Here is a 19,363-nt window from a genome sequence, read left to right as displayed (position 1 = left end):
ATGGGTAAACTGCATGATGCTGAGGCTTGGGGTCTCAACGATCTCATCACCCAGGCAGTAAGCATAGTACTCAGCAGGTGGTTCTTCAGCCCATGCCTGCCTCCTCTCTCTCCTCTCTAGTGATCCCCAATGTCTATTGCTCCCATCTTTTTCATGTGTATTCAATGTGTAGCTCTCACTTGTAAGTGAGAACATGCAGTTTTGGTTTTCTGTTCTTGCATTAGGTCACTTAGGATAATGGCTTCCAGCTCTACGTATGTTGCTGCAAAGGACATGATTTCGTTCATTTTTATAGCTGCATAGTATTCCATGGTGCATATGTACCACATTTTCATTGTCAATTCACAGTTGATGAGCACTTAGGTTGATTCCATGCCTTTGCTATTGTGAATGGCGCTATAGTGAGCATACAGGGGACTGTGTCTTTTTGATAGAATGAACTTTTTTCCCTTGGGTGTATACCCAGTAGTAGGATTGCTGGGTTGAATGGTGGTCCTATTTTAAGTCCTTTGAGAAATCTCCAAACTAGAGTCCATGGTTTTTTTTTGAGCTGGAGTTCGCTCTTGTTGCCTGGACTGGAGTGACCTTAGCTCACTGCAACCTGTGGCTGCTGGGTACAAGTGATTCTCCTGCCTCAACCTCTGGAGTAGCTGGGACTACAGGTGTGCTCCACCACGCCCAGCTAATTTTTTTGTATTTTTAGTAAAGACAGGGTTTCACCATGTTGGCCAGGCTGGTCTCAAACTCCTGACCTCAAATGATCCACCCATCTTGGCCTCCCAAATTACGGGGATTACAGGCGTGAGCCACCATGTCCAGCTGCATCCATGCTCTTAACCACTCCCCTATACTGCTTCCCCTGCACAGAAGAAACATAGTCAATGCTGCTTGGACTGAATTGAGACTACCCTGAACAGATGAGAAAGCTGAGGGATGCCTAACCCTGGTAGATTCTTAACCATTCTGGGATGCAGTTTTCTCATATGTAAGATGAAAATGATAATAATACCTTATTTCATAGGGTTGTTGTGAGCAGTAAACAAGTTTATAACTGTGAAGGTGAAGGTCTTCCAGCGATAACAGTTAGCCATTATTAACAGTAGATGCAATAATGTACGCAAATTTTTTTTTTTTTTGAGAAGGAGTGTCTTGCTCTGTCACCAGGCTGGAGTGCAGTGGCACAATCTTGGCTCACCGAAACCTCCGACTCCCTGGTTCAAGCAATTCTCCTTCCTCAGTCTCCCGAGTAGCTGGGATTACAGGCATGTGCCACCATGCCTGGTTAATTTTTGTATTTTTAGTAGAGACGGGGTTTCATCATGTTGGCCAGGATGGTCTCAATCTTCTGACCTCGTGATCTGCCTGCCTTGGCCTCCCAAAGTGCTGGGATTACAGGCGTGAGCCACCATGCCCAGTCTAATGTATGCAAACATTACTAATGTATGAAACAATACATTCTAATGTATGAAACAATACTCGGCTCAAGCTCCTCTGACAATCAGTGTTCTCCTTTGCAAAATGGAGGTATCAGTATTGTCATTCCTTGTTGTCAGGATTAGATGGACTGGCCCAGTGCCTGGCAAATACTAGAGGCTTAATAAATGGGCCAGGTGCAGTGACTCACACCTGTAATCCCAGCAGTTTGGAAGGCCGAGGTGAGTGGATCACCTGAGGTCAGGAGTTTAAGACCAATCTGGCCAACGTGGTGAAACCCCATCTCTACTAAAGAAAAAAACTAAATAAATACAAAAATTAGCCAGGCATGGTGGCAGGCACCTGTTATCCCAGCTACTCAGGAGGCTGAGGCAGGAGAATTGCTTGAACCTGGGGGCCAGAGGTTGCAGTGAACTGAGATCGCGCCACTGCATTCAGCCTGGGTGGCACAGCAAGACTCTGTCTCAAAAAATAAAGATAAAAATAAATAAATAAATAAATAAATAAAAATGGCATCCACAAAATGATACATCAACAGATTTTTAAAAAATTTTTAAATTTTTATTTTTAGAGATGTTGCCCTGCTTTGTTACCCAGGCTGGTCTCTAAATCCCAGACTCAAGCAATCCTCCCACCTTAGCCTCCCAAAGTGCTAGGATTACAGACGTGAGCCACTGCACCTAGCCCATTGACTGATGTTTGAAGGGCGGCATATGGCAGATGAGTGATCTGTAATAGCTGTTACAGGGCACTGCTATGGATCCTGCTCATCGGAGACACCCCCTGTTTCCCTGCCCTGGAGTCTGGGAACTGGCTAAAGGTAGAGGGCAGGGTGAGGGTGTGGTGTGAAGAGCGTGTGGCTTGAGGGACATCTAAGAGGCTTGGACCTTCCTCTTGGTCCTTGGGAACATGCTCCTGAAGAGGCCCACAGCAGGCCCACTGTGCTGGCTGCTGGCAGGACCCTCGACTCTCCAGTGAAGGGATTATGTTAACAATCCCAAGAAGGAAATTGATTCCATGAAAATCCCCAACCCCTGGGGCTGGGAAACTTAATGAGTCCCAGCACAAATGAGTCCCCGCCATCTCTCGTTCCAATTGGATCTTTCTTGCAATGGCATGGTTTGTGCTTCAGATGTGCTCCAAAAGAAATAAATGAGTAAATAACACAAAAAAGATGGGCCTCACTCTGCAGTCCTATGTGGAAACGTTTGGGAAACTGTGATGACCATCTTTGTTCAAAGATTTGGAGATTTGTGAAACATGTTTGTATAACTTCTTTTGCCAACTTCTCGTTGAGTTTTTTTGGCATATTGAAGTATGAAATATCATAAAAGGGAAAACAAAAAACACATAGCCCCCAAAGGACACTGGAACGTACTTATTTAAAAGGTGTGACCGGGCACGGTGACTCACGTCTGTAATCCTAGCACTTTGGGAGGCCAAGGCGGGCGGATCACGAGGTCAGGAGATCGAGACCATCCTGGCTAACATGGTGAAACCTCGTCTCTACTAAAAATACAAAAAAATAAGCCACGCATGGTGGCGGGCACCTGTAGTTCCAGCTACTGGGGAGGCTGAGGCAGGAGAATGGCGTGAACCTGGGAGGCGGGGCTTGCAGTGAGCCAAGATTGTGCCACTGCACTCCAGCCTGGGTGACAGAGCGAGACTCCATCTCAAAAAAAAAAAAAGGTGCATCTGCAGAGCACCCCAAACGTTATCATTTTCACTGAGGTGGATGTTGACTGTGAACTTCAGGACGGGAAAGGTGAGTTGTGATCTGGTTGGAACAGATCACTTCCCTTCTCGGATTTTCTCATCCACTAAGTATTAGGCTTGGACCTGATCAGTGATTTTCAAACTGGGTTCCTTGAAGCTCCTGGGGGTGCCCTGAAAGGGCTCCCAACCTCTTACATCCATCAGAACTGTTTCCTTTTTGTCAGCCTCACATTTTAGAGATGAGATTCTCTAACTGGGAAAAGGGATTTTCCCGCTTAGGAAAAAATGGCTCAAAACGTTCTTAGATCATCTATAAGCTCCTGTGAAGTTCTGATATTGTGAGAGAGTGCATTCAAGAGAGGGAAAAGGGATTGAAAATGGGATGCAAAGTATAAAGTAAAACTCAAAAAAGAACTTCCTAAAAGCAAACAGCATAAGTCTCTGTCACAAGCAACGTGGAAGGAAAGCGGAGGAGTTTTCGTTTGCAGAGCTCTTTGAGGAGAGCAGCAGAAGAGTCTGGATGCAGTGAGGAAACTGCCCATGCCTGGAGGATTCCATGCTCCTGTGAAATTCCTAAGTGGGCTGAGCAATTCCTAAACGGGGAAAGGCCTTGCAAGGCACAAGGCAAAGTCTACTTTTCACATTACTTTCCTTCCACCTGGACTTACTCCTCCCATATTTCCAACCCGAGTTGTGCCTTTGACAAATGTTTGCTGAGTGTCTACTCCGTGCCTAACGCGATGCGTGTGCTCGGGAGACAGCACTGAACAAGTCAAGAATGACTGCCCTCTCGGAGCTTCCCTTCCGAGAGGAAAAGAGGCAGAACCGGACTACTAACCAGTCACTTAGCGATGACTGTGCCAGGCTTCAGAGGGAGAAACATAGAACAACAGAACATTTCCAGGGCAGTCGGACACAGAGGGCTCCTGGGATAGGCTTCCCGGAGAGGTGATGTTTGAGAGAAAACCAGAAATAGAGGTGAGAACCAGGTGGAGAGGGAAGGATCCCTGCAGGGGGTGAGGAGCCCTCTCCAATGAAGGAAGTTATCGGGGCGCCCCAGAGATGGCTTCTCTGATGCACACACATGCTGACCATGCCGTGTGGGTTTAGCTCGTTTATAGGTTCTAGATCAATGAGTTCACTCCCTTGGTTGTCTTGCTATCTGGATTAGCTCCCGCCACCTCCTCTAAACCTGCTGCAGACCTGCCTGGCTTTTCTCTGGGGCTCACTGCCTCCTCCTAACTTCTAATTTTGGCTGGAACTCGAGGAGTCCATCAGCATTTTCACATGGTTGTCACTGTAGGGACCAGGGACAGGAGACAGAGAAAGAACCAGAGAGGGTAAGGAAGGCAGGGGTGAAAAATAAATGGATTTCACAGATGAGCAAACTGCTGGCCCGAGTCGGGGCAGGATGAACCCCCGTGGGAGTGAACTAGGACACTTGGCTCTGAGCTTTGGAGCTTCTCCCACCTTTGGAGCCCATGACCCCTTCCCCAGCCAAGGGACTCCATCCGAGGCTTTTAGAGGCACCTGTACAGAGCGGGGATGTTCAGTGGATATTAGCAGGGTTGCTGTGCTGTGAGACACTTAGCCAGCACAGCAAGTACTCAGTACAACATAGTTCTTTTTTTTTTTTTTTTTTTTTTTTTTTGAGATGGAGTCTTGCACTGTCGCCCAGGCTGGAGTGCAGTGGCGCGATCTCGGCTCATTTCAGCCTCTGCCTCCCAGGTTCCAGCAATTCTCCTGCCTCAGCCTCCCAGGTAACTGAGATTACGGGTATGCAACACCATGCCCAGCAAATTTTTTGTATTTTTAGTAGAGACAGGGTTTCACCATGTTGGCCAGGCTGATCTCAAACTCTGACCTCAGGTGATCCACCCGCCTCAGCCTACCAAAGTGTTAGGATTACAGGCATGAGCCACAATGCCCAGCCTCACATAGTTCTTAACAACAGCTACAGTAGCAGCTGTGGCTGAGAAACTGATCCTATTGTGGAGACTGAGCCAGGATCCCACCTACCTTGCCCCATTGTGAAAGCAGAGGTGAGCAGTGAGACTTCTATTTTTTTTTTTTGAGATGGAGTCTTGCACTGTTGCCCAGGCTAGAGTGCAGTGTCAAGATCTTGGCTCACTGCAAGCTCCGCCTCCCGGGTTCACGCCATTCTCCTGCCTCAGCCTCCCAAGTAGCTGGGACTACAGGCGCCTGCCACCACGCTCAGCTAATTTTTTGTACTTTTTTAGTAGAGACGGGGTTCCACCGTGTTAGCCAGGATGGTCTTGATCTCCTGACCTCGTGATCCGCCCGTCTCAGCCTCCCAAAGTGCTGGGATTACAGGTGTGAGCCACCCCGCCCGGCAGGACTTCTATTTTTGGCTGTTTTGTTTTTGTGTTTGTTTTTTGGGTAGTGAAGATTTAGGAAACAGAGATCAGCAGCATAATTAAAAGACGCTAATAACAAAATCAATCTGCCAAGTAATTATATATATAGCTGCTTTTTGCTGCATGGTAATTAGTCATAAATAATAAACAGTCGATAAAAACAAAGGTAACTGATTGGGCTTTCACACAGCCAGGCCATAGTAACATCCTTCCTGTTTTTGTCTTCTTAGTGCTCCCAGACTGGCCATGGATCAGGGCTGAGAGTTGACCTGATGCCAGGGAGCATTCAAGCACACTCAATGCTGACACTCACCTGTTGTGCCTCAGTTGCCCTGATGCCCCAGGGCGTTCCTTTCATTCTCTCATCAACCCCAGAAACTGCCATGTCCCCCCACCGCGGGGGTGTCCTTTGGCTCCATTCAGCTGCCCCTTTGTGTCTTCTCTGACTTCAGCCTGCCTTCGTCCTCTGTGTGCCCCTCCCCCATGTGCCAGGCTCTGCAGCAGGTGCTGGAGGGACAAAACTGAAGGATACCAGTTAGATTATCAGGATAAAACTGTGAAACATTTGGGTGTATGATGATGAAATATTCTAGCTCTGTGATGTCTCTATACACGTACATATTATTGCTCGTGACCAAGATATTTTTGTAGGACTCAAAAAGGGTTATTTTAAAAGAGAGAGAGATGAATAAGATCCAGTTCTTGATCTAAAGGAGCCAATAGGCTGCGAGAGGAAACAGCCTCTATACAGCTCATCCCGACGCCCATGCTAGAGGGGCGTCTACAAAGGCCGCGGAAGCAGATGTGCAGGCAGTGCTTTCACTTGGGTGAGAAGAAAGGGGTTGGGAGACAGCTCCGAGCAAGTTTCATTGAGTTGCATCTTGAAGGGTGAGGAGGAGTTTGGCAGGTGGCAGAGGGATTATAATAATAGCTCACATTTATTGAGCACTTATGAAGCACCAGGTGCTGTTCTAAGAACTGTTTGTGTGCTGACCCATGTAACCCTTGAAACCACGCAGTAAGGCAGATGTTATTGTCTTCGTTTTTAGAGGAGGAAACAGGGTGTAGTGAGTTGAGTTTTGTTCCCACCAGAAGGATGTGTCTAGGTCCTAACCCCTGGTCCCTGTGACTGTGACTTTATTTGGAAATAAGGTCTGCAAATATAATTAAGGATGGAGATCTCATTTTCAGATCTTGAGATCTTATCATGAGATTATAATCTCATTTCTTGATGAGATAATTTTGATTTAGGGTAGGCCCTAAATGCAATGACTGATGTTCCCATGAGAGAGAAGAAAGGAGAGGGGGATTCAAGGCACAGAGACACAGGGGAGAATGCGATGTGAAGGGAGGGGCAGACACTGGAGCGAAGCTGCTGGAAGCAAAGCAAACCTGGAGCCTCCAGAGGCTGGAAGCGGTGAGCAGGGGTTCCCCCTAAAGCCTTCAGAGGTAGCGTGTCCCTGCCCATAGCTTAGTTTCAGAAGCCATAGAACAAGCTCTCCTCTGGAGAATCGTTGGCTTGAATCACTGTGAATGATCACCCCCTCTTCCTCTCCCTCCCCACAACAGAAGTCTTTCAGTTCCACATCAAGGAAGGGTAAGACTACCCTCTTTCCCCAGGGTAAAAATCAATGACCCAGTGAACCAGGCCCCAGACTTGCCTTAATGCACCACAAACAAGAACCCTATGAGCTGATGATACTTTCCCTGAACAGCAGGCTGTTCCCACTGGTGTGTGCCTGGGCCACCAGCAACAGTTTGACTTCAGGAGTCACTCAGTAGGGGCAGTCCTAGGGCTGAGGGAACCCCTTAAGTGGAGAGATGGGAAAAGGCTGGGTTCCTGCTTTGGGGAGGAGTCTAAGGGCTTTAGGCCAGCAGCAATGTTGGCTGCCTGTCCTGTTGGGAAGAAGAGAGACTCCCTGTCAGGCTGGTCCACACCTCCAGTGCCACTGGACCATTCAGATGGACAGTGCTGAGGCAGGCAGAGCTTTCAGGTGGACGGTGCTGGGCCAGGCCAGGGGGCAGGACTTGGGCAAAGGGCATGTTTCTGTGTCTCTGCTGTGTTTTTGTGTTTTCGTTCCTTTGTCCTGATTCTCAAGAGACGGCTGGGGACTGGTTGTTTTTTCTAGGGAAGTCAAGTCTTGGCGGTAGCAGGAAGGAGACTTGGTGCTCTCATGGGAGGTGAGAGCAGCAGCCAGGACCTGGAGAACCCGAGGATGAAGGCGGGCAAGGTTTGGAAGCCTGTGGAAAAGAAATCATATCACGTTTCCTGGGTGCCTGAGTGCTTGGGCTTGGGAACTAATGGACCACAGGGACATGCTGGGCTCCAGAAGGCCGAGTGAGCTGAGCAGCTCCACCAACCTCTCAGTGGGAATTGCCCCCACGGAGGGCCAGCTGCCCAGCTCAGGGCCTTTGTAGGGCTGAGGAGGACTGGATTCCTGTCAGGGCAGAATGCGAACAGATTTCCTCCCTTCTTTGCTTAGATTCTCCATCTACTGGTCCCTGCCTGGCATGCCTTCCCCTCCCAGGATAACTATTACATTTCTGCCAGGGTCCAAGCAAGAAAACAACACAGCTCCATTGTGTCTGGTTCTGAGAATTCTTTTTGTGACTGTCAGGTTGGTGTCAGTGTCCCTAGGAGGGGATGAAGGAGCCCGCTAGTCCCCAGGGAAAGGGACCCAGGCTGCAGGTGCAGAAGGAGCTGTATCAGGCCCTCAAGGCTAGCACTGAGCAAGATGGCAAAATTGAGGAAGAGAGATGTGGGGATTTTACCATTTTGTGGGCACTTGAATGGATTGCTTTATGTTTGTGACAACAAAGGGAAGAGGATTTCATTGTTGAGCACTTACTTTCTCTGTGTGATCAAAAGATTGACTTTCAAACGGGAGTTCTATCACCAGGCATTTGCCTATTGCGGGCGTTGTTTGGGCTCTGCCATCACGTGGTGCTCCTGGGTAACCAGCTCGGGGGCCAGGCTGGGCTGCTGCAGCTGAGAGTGATTCAAGATGGCGAGAGGAGGGCTGAATGCTCAGCACAGGGCACTGTGGCCTGGGAGCTACAGGAAAAGCAGTATAATTAGCAGTCATGATAGGTGTGAGTTCTGGAACTCCACAGCCTCCCTTGATAGCCAGACTCTACCACTCACCTGCTGGGTGATTACGTGCCAGTTGTTTAACCTTTCCTCAACCATTCATGTTTCTTCCTCTGTAAAATGGGAGTCTCACAGTATTGATGTTGTAGAATAATTGGGAGAATTTCAGGAGTTAACATGTGAAAAATATGACCAGTGCTTGGCACGATACATGCTGAGCAGTATCAGCAGTATCCCCTGTGGTCCTGCGCAGGGGCAGACACCTGGCTTTGGGGATTTGGAGGGAGGAGGGGGAGGCATGGCATAAGATCCTGGGTGACTCCTGGGTGGAGCCCAGCCTGGGCCTGACTAGTGCCTAGCAGCCTGATGAGGTTTGTCACTTAGGAGAGTTCCTGTCCTCAAGGGTTGGAGGTGTCGCCACCTCTGGGCCCCACTGGGGGTAGCCTGTGCACACGTGCCATGTCCTGAGACCACAGAATGGGGAAGTGGCTGAGGTTCCTGCAGGGCCAGGAGAGGAGGCCACAGTCTCTGCTCTCCACTGAAACAAACTCTGTCTTTGACCATTTCATGAGCTAGGGAACAGGGCAACCCTGCAAACGAGGTATCATTTTCTCTCTATTTCTTATGTAAAAGAGGCTCAGGAAAGTGGTGAAGACAAAAAGTGGAGCAGGAGTCGAACTCAGGCCCAACTCCAAAGCATCACGAGGTTCTGTCTCCAAGGAACCAGGCAAGGGCTGGGAGATTGGTATTGGGCAAAAATAGAACCACACAAGCCAATGATATAGGGTACTCAAGAGGGGTGCGAGAAGAAGGGAGATAACTCAGAAGACTGAAGAGTGAAGAGAATGAGGAACCTGAGGGAGGAAAAGGAGAAATGAGGCTCTATGGTACGAGGGGTGTGTCTGCTCTATCTCTGCTGGAATGGAAGGCCCTAGGTATGTGGAGCTCTAAATCCAGAAATCTCCAAGGCCCAGGCAGGGAACTCAAATGAACACACAGGCCTGGTGAGGTGACCTGGAGAACCCACTTGGAGAAAGGGGACAGCCTCCACTCAGTTCCCGCGGGTGTGCCGAGGCATGCAGGAACCAGGCCCAGGCTTGCCGGAGTGCCACATCTTCTTCCCAGAGAAGCAGGAAACTAATTGTTTTAAATGTGAACTCTCATAAGTTTAAAATGCTGGTAACCAAAACAATTTAAAATATCATTTTAAGAAAAACAAAAACAAAAAGCCTACTGGCTGCCAGGATACAACCTCTCCTTTATGCCACTTGTTTACATGAGGGGCTCATGGTCCGATTGCGAGCCAATCCAGGCCTTCGCAAGACCCCAGGAGGGCAGAGTGTGTGTGTGTCAGGGAGGTGAGAACTGAGGACTCTGAGGAAGAAACATCCAGATTTCCAGAGAGAAGGAAACAGAGTAAGACCAATGCATTGCTACCAGAAGATACAAAAGGGACGTTTGCCTTTGACTGCCGAGGTGCCTTCTACCAGCCCTTCCCTGTCACAGTGGGGCAGGGCCTTCAGCTCCACCAGAGGATATGAGGATACCCGTGCAGAGAGGGCTGAGGGAGACAGGGAGGAGGGATGCTTGGGGGCGGTGGAAGCCGCTCAGCTGGGCTGCTGAGGAGTGAATCACATTTCCATGTGATAGGTGCAGTTCACACTTTGTAAGGGAGCAGGGAGCCTGACTTTTCTAAATATACCAGGCAAGCCAAACAGCCACCTGCCTTGGGATTGACATTCCTGACAGGAGGCTGGGCAAGCCCTTGGATTCCATATCTGTAGGCTGCGTCTCAGGATGCTGCTCTGACTGGGGGAGAGTGGCTGAGGCAGGAGCTGGGCCTTCTAGAAGGTGCCCAGAGATATCAGTTCTCAGGTAAATACATGTAGGAACCTTGGGAAACCCTCACAGACCCAGATTAAGCTGTGCGAGCACAAGCTTCCAGAGGGGTTACTGGAAACTCCTGGTGGACTTTCCTCTTTCTGTTGCCCTCGGCCCTCCCAGGGCTGCCTGAAACAATGGTCCCTGGTTGTGTCCTCCAAGCGTATTCATGCCAGTATTCACGACATCCTCCTCAGGGCCTGGGAGGGTCCTCCCTAAATCCACAATCGCCTGGAAAGTCCCCTCCTGAGAGCACAGTGTGGGCAGCCCTGACTCTGCCTGCCTTGGCAGCAAGCTCAGGTCCCTGGAGGAGTAGGAAGTTACCTACTTGACTTACCCTGAAATGCCCTGCACGCCATCCTGCAGGCTGTAGGGTGGGGTGGTGGGGGGATGAGGAGCGGCTCCTATCCCTCTTTTTTTTTTTTTTTTGAGATGGAGTCTTGCTCTCTTGCCCAGGCTGGAGTGCAGTGGTGCGATCTCGGCTCACTGCAAGCTCCACCTCCTGAGTTCACGCCATTCTTCTGCCTCAGCCTCCTGAGTAACTGGGACTACAGGCGCCGGCCACCACGCCTGGCTAATTTTGTATTTTTAGTAGAGACGGGGTTTCACAGTGTTAGCCAGGATGGTCTTGATCTCCTGACCTTGTGATCCACCTGCCTCGGCCTCCCAAAGTGCTGGGATTACAGGCATGAGTCACCGTGCCCGGCCAAGTGGCCCCTATCCTCTTGGCGTCAGGTTCCAACTCTGTACAAGTGGAGGCTGGAGGTGACAATGCCAGTCTGAGGCCTCCTCCAGGCCTGGTATGGCATAGTTGCCTCGGGTACGATGTGGGCTGGAGGCTTGGGGTGCTGTAGGGGGTAGGGGCAGTCTTCCATGGAGCAGGTGGGGCTGCTCTTCAGCTTACTTTGGGCATGAGGCACAGCAGCCCGAGCTGTGGGCAGGCAGCGCTCAGGGTCTGCTGCTGGACCCAGAAGGGCTTTCAGGGAAAGCTGGGGCTTGATGAGCTGCCCTAATGCTGGGAAGAAGAGGCAGCAATGACCCAAAGAAATGTAGGCAATGTAGGCTTTAGGCTGTGGGTAGAGGTGCCCCTGGCATGGCCCACCCAACCCAGCCCTGGGGAGGGGGCTCGGTCCCAGGCTTCTGCAGATAAGGACCTGGAGGCCTGTGAGAATCTTGTGAGCAGATTCTGAGCTGCCAGCAGCTCTGCTAATGACCAGTACCTGAGGATGACACTGGGTCCCAGAAAAATGTGGAGCTCAGATGCCTAGTGCTCTGAATGCAGCCTGGGCTCCAGGAGGGGGGGTCCTCCCAGCACCTCGACGTCTTATCACATTCACTGTGCTTCTCAGGAGCCCCAAGGGCTCAGAGAGGACTCCAGTCTCTAAGGAACTTCTGCAACCTGTGAGAGGCTGCCTTGGTGGGCAACCCATATGATATTCTGCCACAAATGAGGCTTGACCCTGGTGGAGGGAAACAGTTGTGGGCTTTGGGGTCAGTGAGATCTGGTTCAAATCCTGAATCATTCCTCAGAGAGACTTCACCTGACCATACTTTCTAACACATTGCCTTTCTAGGTTTCTTCACAGTCCTTTAAACTACCTGATTTAATCATCTGTTTATGAGCTTCCTGACATCTCCCAACCCCCAGTGAAAGGCTGGGCCCTGAGAATACAGTGGGAAGCAAGCCTGGAGAAGTCCTTACCCTCGGGGAGCTTTCTGTCCTTGGTGGGCAAACAGGTAAGAGGTGGCATCGAGGACTGTGATGGGGAAACATGCTCATTGTCACAGAGCAAGTTAGCAAATTATTTAAAGTGTTTTTTTTTTTTTTTTTTTTTTTTTTTTTGAGACAGAGTCTCGCTCTGTCGCCCAGGCTGGAGTGTAGTGGCGTGATCTCAGCTCACTGCAAGCTCCACCTCCCGGCTTCACGCCATTCTCCTGCCTCAGTGTGTAACTGGGACTACAGGCGCCTGTCACCACGCCCCACTAATTTTTTGTATTTTTTTAGTGGAGACGGGGTTTCACCGTGTTAGCCAGGATGGTCTTGATCTTCCGACCTCGTGATCCGCCCACCTCGGCCTCCCAAAGTGCTGGGATTACAGGCGTGAGCCACCGCGCCTGGCCTAAAGTGGTTTTTAAAAACATTATTATGTTTTTGTAGAGGCAAGGTCTCACTGTGTTGCCCAGGCTGGTCTTGAACTCCAGGGCTTAAGTAGTCCTCCTACCTCAGCCTCCCAAAGTGCTGGGATTACAGGTCACTGCACCCAGCAAATTATTAAACATGTTGCTGGACAACACTTATGCTAAAAAATTCTTCATTGTTGTCTGAAATTCTAATTTAGCTGGGCATATTTGTTTTGACAACCCTGGCACTGTGGGAGCGTCTAGGAGGAGCACTATAGCCAGTCCTGGGACCTGGAGCAGGTATTTCCTAGAGACGGGGGCCCCAGCCACACCTGAAGGATGGGAAGGAATTAGCAAGGTGGAGGGGAAGTGAGTCTTCCAAGTGGAGGGAATGTGGTGTACAAAGGCCAGGACGTGAGAGCCAAGCACCCTGAGAGCCTGATAGGCTTTCTCAGGATGGGGAGTGGAGGGGCTGGGGGCACAGGCAGGCACAGTTCGATGAAGGTCTTGGGTCATGTTCAGGAGTCTGGACTTTACCCCAAGAACAACACATTTACTGAAGGCTTTTAAGTGGAAAAAAACATGATCATCTCACATTTTGTTTTGTTTGGGTTTTTAAATTTTGAGACAGAGTCTTGCTGTGATGCCCAGGCTGGAGTGCCATGGTACAATCTCTGCTCACTGCAACCTCTGCTTCCCGGGTTCGAGCAATTCTCCTGCCTCAGCCTCCCGAGTAGCTGGAACTATGGGCATGTGCCACCATGTCTTGCTAATTTTTGTACTTTTAGTAGAGATGGGGTTTCACCATATTGGTCAGGCTGGTCTCAAACTCCTGACCTCAAGCCTTGGCCTCTCAAAGTGCTGGGATTACAGGCGTGAGCCACCACGCCTTGCGTTTTTAACAGTTGATTCTGGCTGCTCTATGGAGAATGAATTTGGGAGACCAGAAGTGGAAGGTGAGAGGCTGGTTAGGAGGCTTTAGCTACCATCCAGCTGAGAGATGATGGTGGCTTGGACAAGAAAGGAGGCAGTGGAGGAGGGAAGTGGATAGATTTGATAGATTCAGTCCATCCTCAGGAGAAAGAATCAATAAGATTTAGCTACTGATTCAAAGTGAAGGGGGCTGGGGGCCAATCAGGGAGCAGAAGAGAAAAAGTGACTCCCAAGTTCTTGAGCAACTGGAGGGTGGGATGCCATTCAGTGAGGTGGGGGAGACAGGAGGAGGGGAGGAAGAGGAAGAGGAAGAAAAGATTGGTGGCAGAGGAAGAGGAGGGTGCTTCATTTTGGATAGGTTGAGCCTTAGGTGCTCATGGAATACCTCAAGTGGCAATGGCCAGCAGGAGTCTGAAATGATGCAGGTCTAGACCGAGGCCTGAACCACCAGCATGGAGATGCAGCTGGAAGCCACGGGAGCCTTGCTGCTCCTCTCCAGCCCCTGCTTCAGAAGTCTGCAAGGCCGGCTGGGCAAGGACAGGGCTGAACCAGACTCTCTGGACAGGAAGCACTGGGGCCTGAGCTCAACCCTTTCCCTAGTGCTCCATCCAGTGCGGCAGCTCCCCCTGGTCCTTGTGGATGCCTGACAGGTAGGAGTGTGGACTCCTGCAGCCTCGCTTTCTGATTTTTCTTAGATGGTTACAGGATGTCTCTCAGTTTTAAAGGGTTTATAACTGATTCCATTTTAATACAATGTGGGCAGAATAGAATACATCTACGGGCCAGATCTGCTGTGGGGACCACTGGTCAGGGGCCTGGCTTTCGAAGTGAGAGGAGATGCTGAACAAAACCCTCAGGATCAGGCGCCTTTAAGGCAATGTTCCCCCAAATTAACCCATAAGCCCCTGCATCAGAATCACCCATGAAGTGTGCCTAAAAATGGAACCCTAAGCTCTGTCTCTAGCAATTCAGATTCAGAAGACCTGGGGAAGGTCCAGGAATCTGATTTTAACTAGTGCCATAGGTGCACACTCAAGTCTGAGAACCTCTGAGTTGGGGGTTGGCAGGGGAGACAGAGAAAGGTTGGTTTAGGCAGGAGAAAACTAAAAGATCAGGCTCTCAAAAGAAAAGGTCATTTCAGGAAAGATGGCCGGTTGATGGGAAGGAAAGATGTCGGCTTCCTGGGAAGGATTCCAAAGTCCATCTTCATTCTTCTCCGACACATCTTTTTCCTCCCCAAGGAAGAGGAATGTGGATCTTAATGTTCAGTTCTGAGATTGTGATAGAGCTGTATTTGCTAGTGGGAGTGATGGAGCCAATGGGCACTAAGAGGTCTGTGCACAGGGCTTTGGTTCCCTCTTCTCTCTCTCTTCCTAAGTGGTAAGTGGAGCAGGGTCGGCTGTCTTCTTGGATGCTTTCCTGTCCTTCCTGGCCCAGGCCCCACCAGCCGAGCATGGTGGCACATGCACTCAATCTTTATGACTTTCTGTCCTGGAGCTGAGGGTGTGTCGGAGCAGCCTTTCTCCCCATTTCAGTGGATAAGAGCTAAGTGCTGGGATGGAGAATGAGATGGGATTGGGTGAGAGGTGAATTGAGCAGGTCTCACAGTTTCCTGTGCCTAAGCCACTACCTCTCACTGGTTTAGGAAGCAGAAGTGTTCTATGAGGTTCTGCCCAGACTAGCATAATCCTACCCTAGGGCTCAAGCCAGTTAATTGCAACACTAGTCTGCTTGCTTTCCATTGATTCTTTTGTATACAACTCCACTGGGAATGCATCGAGGAGAAATGAGAGTTCTGGGCTGGGACTGGGCATTGTTGGGCCCCTCAGTCTACTCCAAAACCGTATCATTATTTCTAACATCCAGCAGGACTGTACCCCAACTTCAACCATAAGACAGGGACTAAAAAGTGTGCAATGGCTTTCTCATAACAAGGTCATTAGTGACCTTGAACAGAGAGGGTAGATAGGAAAAGCCAGGCTAGAGTGAGACAGCAAGAGCGCCAGATAAGAAAGACAGAAGTGGGCCGGGCACGGTGGCTCACACCTGTAATCCCAGCACTTTGGGAGGCTGAGGCGGGTGGATCCCTCGAGGTCAGGAGTTCAAGACCAGCCTGGCCAACATGGTGAAACCTCGTCTCTACTAAAAATACAAAAATTAGCCAGGCATGGTGGTGCATGGCCTGTAATCCCAGCTACTGGGGAGGCTGAGGTAGGAGAATCACTTGAATCCGGGAGGCAGAGGTTGCAGTAAGCCGAGATCGTGCCACTGCACTCCAGCCTGGGTGACAGAGCAAGACTCTGTCTCAAAAAAAAAAAAAAAAAAAAAAAAAAAAAAAAGAAGTGCTTCATAGGTGTCTCTTCCAGAGGACAGGAGAGAGGTAGAAGTAGAAGAGGACATGGGGTCAAGGCCAACATGGGAACTGCTGGCCAAGAGGAAGTACAGAGAGAGGGAGAATCAACAGAGTGAGGTCTGTGAGGAGGGGAAAGATAAAACCATCTGGAGCACAAGGTAGGGATTAGTTTTGGCGAAAGGTCACCCCATCCATTCTAACAGCAGGAAAAGGAAAGGATGATCCCAGCATGGGCAAGTTTATAGATCTGGTGACAAAAAAAGTTGAAGGAATTACTATCTGATGGCTCTGTTTTCTCTGTGAAATTGGGGGTAATATCCTGAGCTGACAGTAAGTAAGAGACTGAAAGATGAAGTTTAAAGGGAATCATAGATAGTGTCCTACGCAGGCAGTCCCAGGGTGAGGCCCAGCAGATTGATCTCAGCACCACGGCTGCTGCCAGTCCCAGCCCAGTCTGCTCAGACAAGTTCACATCAAGTGGAAGCCTCCAGCTAGTGCTCCCGACACCTGGGTTCTCAGCCTAATAATTCAATTACCTATTTGAGGATGGTGATTTCTATATATTTTTAAAGCCCCAAGGGGCTGGGCATGGTGGCTCACGCCTGTAATTCCATCACTTTGGGAGGCCAAGGCAGGAGGATGGCTTGAGCTCAGGAGTTTGGGGTCAGCCTGAGCAACATAATGAGACCCCAGCTCTACCAAAAACCTCCAAAATTATTCAGGTGTGGTGGTACACACCTGTAGTCCCAGCTATGGGGGAGGCTGAGGTGGGAGGATTGCTTGAGCCCAGGAGGTTGGGGCTGCTGTGAGCCCTGATCATACCACTGCATTCCAGCCTAGGTTATAGAGCAAGACCTATCTCAAAAGAAGAAAAAAGATCCCTAGAAACAACAGAACAGAAACAAGGAAAAATCTTCCTAGAGCCCAGGCTAAACCTCCCACCTCTCATTTTTCCCCTTGGATAGGTCAATATTCCCTGATGGGGACAGCTGCCACCGATATATTAGTATTTTTCAAAGTGTGTTCAAAGAACTTTAGCCCTGAAGACGTTTCAAGGATAAAGGTGAAAAACAGGTTTGGAAAATCCTGCATTAGCACTTCTCTTGAGGTTGCATTCATATACAGAAAGATCTGAAACATTTAGCGGAGAGAAAACTTTAATTTTTGTTTCAGTGTTTTAAACCACAGACTCCTCTCCCTAACATGCCCATGTTCCCATGATCACTGGGAACTAAGAGTCTGTAGATTCCACTTTAACATATATTCAATAAATCAACAAATCACTTGAACATTACTATCAGCCCAGGCACAATCAACTAGTTGTGGTTAGTGAAGGACATTATTTGGTATATCCAAAGTGGTTGTCATTTAAACAACTCTCTCGAGGAAGATTTTCAGCCTGTTGAAGACAGAGAATAATCTGTGGCATGAACAGAGGCATTTTAAATCTGTGAGAAAACTCACAGTCCAAGAGTCAAGTTAACTGAAATCCACAGGATAGACTGAACATGCTGCAGACAAGCATTCTCGGTCCAGACACCGCCTTATAAGGTGGCCTGACATTTTCTCATGGCCCAGGCCACCCTCCAAAAATATCCAGAGACAGAATGAGAGTGGGAACTGGCCTCCCCGAATGTTTCAAATACGAACAAGCAGGCTCTCCATGAAATAGGAGGGCTGACACCTGCTTTGCAAGCCGGCTCTAAAAGCACTCTGCTTTTCAAAACCAAGTAGTTGCAGGGTCTGTGATGGGGAGGAGGGCTCTGCAGCTGGGAGAAAATAGATTGAGCCTCGAAGCACGCACCCAAGTTGGTTTCTTTGCTCTAAAAAAAAAGTGTTATTTCCTGTACTCCTCCAGAATATGCTTTAAAATCTCTTTGCTTTATATGGACAATAAAAGATCCGTGACCGATTTTCATTAGAGGGCTTCTGTCCCTTGCCATGTCCTTGGGATGAAGCCGTTTTCCAAACTCCTTTGGCTCTTAAGGCCCTGATTGCTTGTGAGGTGCTGCCCCCCAGCGGGAAAGTCTGGCTACGACAACACCGAGGGAGAAATAAAGATCCTGGCTTTAACCAAGTGCAGCCAGCATCTGGAAACACATCTGGATTGCCTCCACCCAAAGCCAAAGATAGATGTGAAAGCACTGTCATGGTAACAAGTCTGGAAGCTCTGGAATTAGGGAGCAGAAAGCGTGACTTCTAAACAAAAATATTTATGAAATGGGCACTGGGTGCTTATATACACAGCCTTTCACATTCTTATTTTTGCTCACCAAATGAGATTTTAGGGTGAATTGCCTTTTGTGGGAAGGATTATTTTTGGTATTGAGACTTGCCCTCATAGCACTAATATATCTTTGAATTAAAAGAAGTATTGGTCAAATGACCACATGGCTGTCTCTTCTAATCTGGTTCTGTTATAGGCAGAGAAATGTTAATAGGTATGGCTATTTTTGGTAATAGTTGCTTAGAACAGTTTCTTCACCATTAAACTGTATGACAAAGAGCCAGGCTATTTGTGAGGCTGGGATTTTTTTCCTTTCAATAATAAAAGGAATTGCAAAGCTAGTCCTCATTCTTGTTAAAGGGAACAGAAAAACACAGCAGTATTTTTGGAATGCTGTGTAACAGTAGGTCTCTTAATTATACCAATGCTAATTCGTCCAGGCTAAGGCTTATATTAACATAGTACACATAATTGCCACAAAATATGACAATGACAAATTGGAAAGCCCTGGTCTCCCATTACCATGCTAACATTGTAAAAGTTGTGTTTTCTGAGTAGCCTGTACTATTAACTTTACCATCTGTTCCTCAGTTTCAGTTGCAATACTTTTTTCATAAATGAAAAAGCCAACCTCTGAAGCTGAATAGGCTCTACACGAGGAGAGAGGTGGTCTAACCTCTATGCTGGGAACATCTAGACCGTAATCAGACAGCATTTAGAAGGGAAGTGTTCCCCTTTGGAACAAAGACCACACTCTTAGGCTGTGGTGATGATCTGAGAAAGAGCTGGCAGGCTCAGATGGGGAGCACATCACTGCTGCAGGCACCATGATCAAGAGGTCACTGGGAAAAGTAACTAGGACATACCCAGCACCGGAGGCCTATAGGTAGATCAGCTGTGACCCAGCAGAGGACACCCCAAGGCAGTGTCCTTCCCACCACTTCTTACTGCCAGCCTGAGTGAGGGGGGCCGTTCTTGGGATTCCTGTGTTTGGAAGCATTTTCAGGATGAAGTACTTGAACTTCACCACATCTTGCTTTAATATAAGATCAACAGTGCTGGGCAACAGGATCTCCCCACTGAACTTCTGTTAGAAAAGTTACACTAACAGACTGAGCGTGGTGGCTCATGCCTGTAATCCCAGCACTTTGGGAGGCTGAGGTGGGTGGACCACCTGAGGTCATGAGTTCGAAACCAGCATGGTCAACATGGTGAAACCCTGTCTCTAC

This window comes from Macaca thibetana, chromosome 2, assembly GCF_024542745.1.
Source record: "Macaca thibetana thibetana isolate TM-01 chromosome 2, ASM2454274v1, whole genome shotgun sequence".
Lineage (NCBI taxonomy): Eukaryota > Metazoa > Chordata > Mammalia > Primates > Cercopithecidae > Macaca > Macaca thibetana.
Note: the sequence above shows the minus strand (reverse complement) of the source record.